We start from the raw sequence: 5,918 nt of genomic DNA, 5'->3' as shown, positions 1-5,918 counted from the left end.
GGAGGGTATGCGACTCATCTTTGGTCCCTGGGGGAGGGGTGGCTGGCCCCAGGCCAAAGGGCTTCTAGTTTCCCAGAGTGACCACTGGACTCTGGAAGGAGTTGCTGCTCTATTTGGGTCTGGCAGACGGAATAGAGGTCAGAGGACCAGATCTGAAGGGAGGGGGGTCGGGGAGAGAGGGTGGCCCACCTCTCTAGTCTCACTTATCCTTGGCCACAGGACATATTCTGCAGAGATGCTCCCAGGCTCAGTTCAGGCTGCAAGCACAATGTCCCGAATAGGATTCCTGGTTGGCAGGGAGAGGGAAAGAAGGGCTCTGCCTTTAGTTTTTAGTTTAGTGGGTTCGGCCCTTCCGTCCTTCTCTTCCATTCAAGAGCACTACAGGACTTGATTCCTGGCCTTTCCTTAGTTCTCTTAGAACCCTCATCTCTCTCTAGACTCATCTTAGTTCCTGGGACTGTATCTTTCAAGGGGTGTGTGGACATTGTCTGGTAGCATATCCCTCTCTGTGTGAGGCCTGAGGTGGGTAGGCCTTACCAAGGAGCAGCTGGCTGTTTCTCATCTCCTTGCAACAGAAACCCACGTAGGCTAGGGAGACTGGAAAACTATTCCATGTTGGTTTGCCTTGGAGCCTAAGACCTGGTTTCGGGCCACCTTGAGCTTTGTTTTTTAACTTCTTCCCTGTAAGAGAAACCAAGAGTGTCTGGAAAGTTTCCTTCCTAGTGGCTCCCTAGGCTTTGTTGATTCTCCCTTATTGTTTTCTCTATGAAGAGCAGTTGTCATAGCTCCTGCTACCCTAAGAGATTCTAGGGCTAGGCCCTTCCTCCTCCTTCTCCTCCTCCTCCTCCACCTCCTCCTCCTCTTCTTCCTCCTCTTCCTCTTCTTCTTCCTCCTCTTCCTCTTCTTCCTCCTCCTCCCCCTCCTCCTCCTCCTCCCCCTCCTTCCCCAGCTCCCTTTCTCTTAGTCCTCTGGTACTTCTAGGAGGGCTGTGATCCAGCTGCCAGCCTAGCATCCACAAGTTGTTGGATGTTACCCCTGTCAATTTCCTGCCCTATCTGCCTTTCCTCTTTCCTGGCTCAGACCTATTGGCCATGCCTGGCACTGCCCTTGGGAAAGCCTGTTACCAGTGTCTGGCCCAGCTGCTCAGGCACTGGGATGCTGCATCTCCAGGCAACTATGCACTTTCATGAGGAGGGAATGAGAGAAATGGGGCTGCGCACAGATGGCTTGCTTGAGGGGTGGGAGGGCCCAGTTGATGCTGGGGATCCTCCTGTCTGTTGCCAGCTTTTGCATTCTGGTGCCCACTGCCCCTTGTTTCTGAGAGACACACGCTATCCCCTCGTTGGCAGTTGACCTGCCTGAGCCAGTGTCTATCTGTGTAACTGGATGAACATAATAAAGGGGATCATTTGACCCTGTCTGCTCCGTTGTGTCATTTGTCTCCACGTGGGTCTCAGTGAAGCCTTGGTGTGGGATGTGAGTCGGGTGTAGAATTGAGTTGAGTGGATCTGTGACCTGGTATTCTGTGATCCCCCAAACCATGTACTTCTTTGTGATCCTTCCCCTGAAGCAGCCTTGAGTAGGCCATGAATTAGTTGCTATGACTACCAGTTAAGAAATAGGAGTGGTCTGTAACATTGAGTGAGGGGAAAGGCCTGGTGCATGGCTTATGTCTTAGGGTTTCCATTGCTGTGAAGAGACACCATGGCCAATGCAACTTTTTTTTTTTTTTTTTTTTTTTCTTTTTTTTTGAGCTGGGGACCAACCCAGGGCCTTAAGCTTCCTAGGCAAGCGCTCTACCACTGAGCTAAATCCCAACCCCACCAATGCAACTCTTATAAGGGCAATGTTTAATTGGGGCTGGCTTACAGGTACAGAGGTTCAGTCCATTATCATCAAGGCTGGAAGCATGGCAGTATCCAAGCAGACATGGTGCTAGAGGAGCCAAGAGTTCTACATCTTATTCCAAAGGCTGTCAAGAAAAGACTGGCCTAAAGCAGCTAGGAGGAACCTCTCTTAGTTTCCCACAGTGACACACACTTCTTCCAACAAGGCCACAACCACTCCGACAAGGCCACACCTCCTAGTAGTACCACTCCCTGGGCCAAGCATATTTAAACCACCATAGCCTGTCCTTCCTCAGCACCTATGGGTCTCTTGACGCTGATTGAGCAGCTCAATGAACATGTAAGTTCTTGAGACTTATGATGGCTGCACGGTAATGACTGCAATGATTCGAATAAACCGAGTCTTTGCCAAAGTTGTGCCCTCTAGGAATGCTGCCCAGATCTTCTGTGCTGCTCATCCCTCAAGATTCCTCTCAAGTAGCAATGGGCATGGTAGCACAGCCCTTTAATCCCAGCAATTAAGGAGGCAGAGACTGGCAGATTTCTAATTTCCAGACCAGCCAGAAGTTTTTAAAAAAAAATTTTTTTTTTTCCCTCAAAGTGACCCTTTCAATGACATGGCTTCCCTGACTAATGTGGCTTAAATTCTGCACTAGGAGCACCAATGACTACAACTCCCAGAAGCTACAGAACTAAACTACGACTCCCAGAATGCCATGCGATCACTAGCTTTCTCTCGAGTCATTTAGAGCCGGAAAGGCGCTAGATACCGCGATACTTGGGGGTATCCTGCAGCTGGTGAGCAGTGGAAGGGTCGGGAAGGCTGTGTCTCTGGTCCCACGGGGTGGGGCTGTGGGATATGCTTCTCTGGCTGCTGTGGGTCCGCGTGAGGGTTGAAGTGTTATGTGTATGATGTGGGGATATAGGTGTGACCCCAGTCTTAGAGTTGGGGGATTTGCAGCTGCACCTGTGCTCCTCGACCAGGGATGAATCTAGTTTAAAAAGCGACGCAATCTGGACACCCACATTTGACATTTACTTTTGAAAAACTGCCACATAAGGTGCCCCAACAAAAGATTTAGGAGCGTCCCAAAGTGCAAACATTTAAAAAAATGCTTGTTTTGTAAGGGGTGGCTGTCACAACGTGCATGTAGAGGTCAGAGGGCAACTTGCAGGACTCAGTTCAACCCTGTAAGTCCCGCCCTCATATTCAGGTCCTCGGGCTTGGTTGCAAGCTACCTTACTGAGCCAGCTTTCCTCAAATTGTATTTTAAAGTAATAAACGAGAGAAAGGAGAATTTGGGAACGTTTAGGTACTTAAACCCTAAACTTAACAAGTGGCATTTAAAAATTAGAGTCATGGCAGTTTTTGTCAGAAAAAAAAATCGCCATCACCATCGTTTGGAATATTGGAACCAGAACTAGATAATGGGCAGGAGAGATTCCCAGCTTGAGAAGCGATGTGTGTTTGGGAGCTGGGGTCTTCTGCTTCTCTCTAGCAGTTGGGAACCAGCAGGATTCTGATGTATCTTTCCAACATGTGTCCACAAATGGAACTGCAGTAGCTTTAGAGTCAAACATGCCTACTTCTGGTTTGAGAGGAGTCCATTAGAATGCCAAGCCTTTTGACTGCACCCAGCATTCCTTGGGTGCAGCTCAGTCACACTGTCTTGGCTACATTCTTGCCCATTTTGTTACTGGTAGGTATTCATGGAAATTTTAAACTTTGTGCTTGATTAAACTGAGAGAAGGAGAGTTATATTCAAACACTGAGGCCCCTTTCTCTGATGTGTGTGTTCTCTGTCTCTGTGTCTCTTAAGTTTCCCTCTCCTTCCCTTCACCCCTCCTCCCTCCCCCCTTCTTCTGCCTCCCCTCAGGGTCTCTTTCTGCATTCCAAGTGCTGGGATTAAAGACATGTGCCACCAAACCCTACTTTTTCTTGAAATACACATATAACTAAGTTCTGTGGTTATAATAAAGGTCAAGTAAAAATAGGGGAAAAAATTGTTCCCTGCACATGCAGCTTAGAATATAAGACTGGTCTAGAGCTAGTTAGTTGCAGCCAGCACACCACTAATACAGGTGTCTCCCTTGTATCTGTACCTCAGCCTATGAGGGTGGAAAGAAAAATGAATCCGAAGTCCAAGGATGGCTCAAGAGTGACTCAGGCTCTACCCTGGAGACTTAAAGGGAACATTGAACCACATGATAAAATAAGCTTGTCTTTTGGGCTTTTTTTCTTGGGAGGGTCAGGAGTGGTGGGAGAGAATCAGATATTATAATGCTCAGCTCCTGGACACTTCTGGACCAGCATGATAGGTCAGGGAATGCAGATAGGCACAGCCTTATCTCTGACCAAACCAGTGAGCTCTGTGGTTAGGATGGAGGGTGCTCTGCCGTCCTAACTGCCTGCCAGAGCGGAAGGAATTGTGCTGGAAAGTTCTTGCTCTGAAATATCAGAAGGTAATGTAAGCCAGCTAAGCACAGACAGGAACCCTTTCTACTGTACAAAAGTTTCTCTCTTGCTGTTGTGTTTTGGAAGTTGTTTATCACATAAGCAGAGGATCCTCGTGTCTCTCTGAAGGATGGAGAAAGTGCAGTTTTCTGGCTGTGGTTTACCTGCATGGCCAGCTGCCCTGATCCCTGAGCTCAGGGATCACAGCCTTTCAGTCCTAACTGCTGCCTTCTTGTCCACTCTTCTCTGCTGCTCACAGTTCCTGTGAGTGGCAGGATCCAAGGAGGTAAGGTACTTCCTATAGTCACCCTGACCGTGTTAATTAATACAAATTTTAAAAGTCTTTAATAGGATCTGGGTGGAGGAAGAGACTAGATGGGCTTGGAATTTGATCTTGGAGAGCAAACAAACTCTTGCAAGCTGCCACTTTTCCTGGGACTCAGGGTGAACACATATGCTTCTAAACGTGGGTTAAATCATCTGGTTTCTATTCTCTCTGTCTCTGTCTCTTTATCTCCCCCCGCCCCAGCACACACTCCCTCCCTGCCCCACCCAAGAAGAATGGTTTTGGTCTTGAGCCAAGCTTGATTCTCACAACAGTGTTTCTTGGGGCACAGTGCCTTCTGTGGAGAACAGCTGAAGTGAGCAGTAGAGTCCTGCCTCCAGTGTAACCAATGGCTTTCTGTAACATGACCCTTAGGAATGTTATCTTTTTGAGGTTCAGGGACTGCACATGAAATCGTGTGTCTGTTTTACAGGACTCTTCTCTTCTTGCATCTTTTTTTTTTTTTTTTTTTTTTTTTTGGAGCTGGGGACCGAACCCAGGGCCTTGTGCTTGCTAGGCAAGTGTGCTCTACCACTAAGCTAAATCCCCAACCCCTGTTCTTGCATCATTTGACTGAAGAAGGACAATAGGGTCGAGGTTTGAGGATCGACAGGTAAGTTTTTCTGGAGACTCAAAAATGTGCCTTTTAACAAGCATGGGGGCTCACTCCTTTAATCTCAAAGTCAGAGGCAGGCAGATCTTGGTGAGTTTGAGGCCAGCCTGGTCTACAAAGTGAGTTTCAGGACAGCCAGGGCTCTATTACCCAGAGAAATCTGTCTCGAAAAACCAAACCAAGCCAAACCAAACCAAAAAGAAAAAAGAAAAAAAAAGGGATGTGCTTCTTATGGGGCTGGAGACATGGCTCTTGTACTGCTCTTGCAGAGGACCCAAGTTCTGTTCCTATCGCCTGTGTGTACACCCATGTCAGGAAGCCCACAACTGTGCAGAACTCCAACTTCAAGGTGAGCGGATGCTTCCGGCCTATGAGAGCATCTGCACTCAAGTTCATATACTCTCTCTCTCACCCACACATAATTTAAAATAATTAACAACAGAACCCAAACGTGCCTCTCACCTACTAATGATGTGCTCTGGGAGAAGCTGGCGGTAGGTCCCATGGACTCTGTCAGTTGTTAACAGTGCTCTTCAGAGTTTGGGTGGACTCATTTCTCTAACAGGCCTGGTCCTGGGTGAGGCTATGAATTGTAGCAAGGGTTCTTCGGCATTGGTGGTGGGGCTAGGGTAGAAAGAAGGCTCAGTGGTTAAGAGAGAGCTCTGCTCTTGTAGAGGA

The sequence above is a fragment of the Rattus rattus genome, chromosome 8 (assembly GCF_011064425.1).
Source record: "Rattus rattus isolate New Zealand chromosome 8, Rrattus_CSIRO_v1, whole genome shotgun sequence".
Lineage (NCBI taxonomy): Eukaryota > Metazoa > Chordata > Mammalia > Rodentia > Muridae > Rattus > Rattus rattus.
This window is presented reverse-complemented; position numbering follows the sequence as displayed.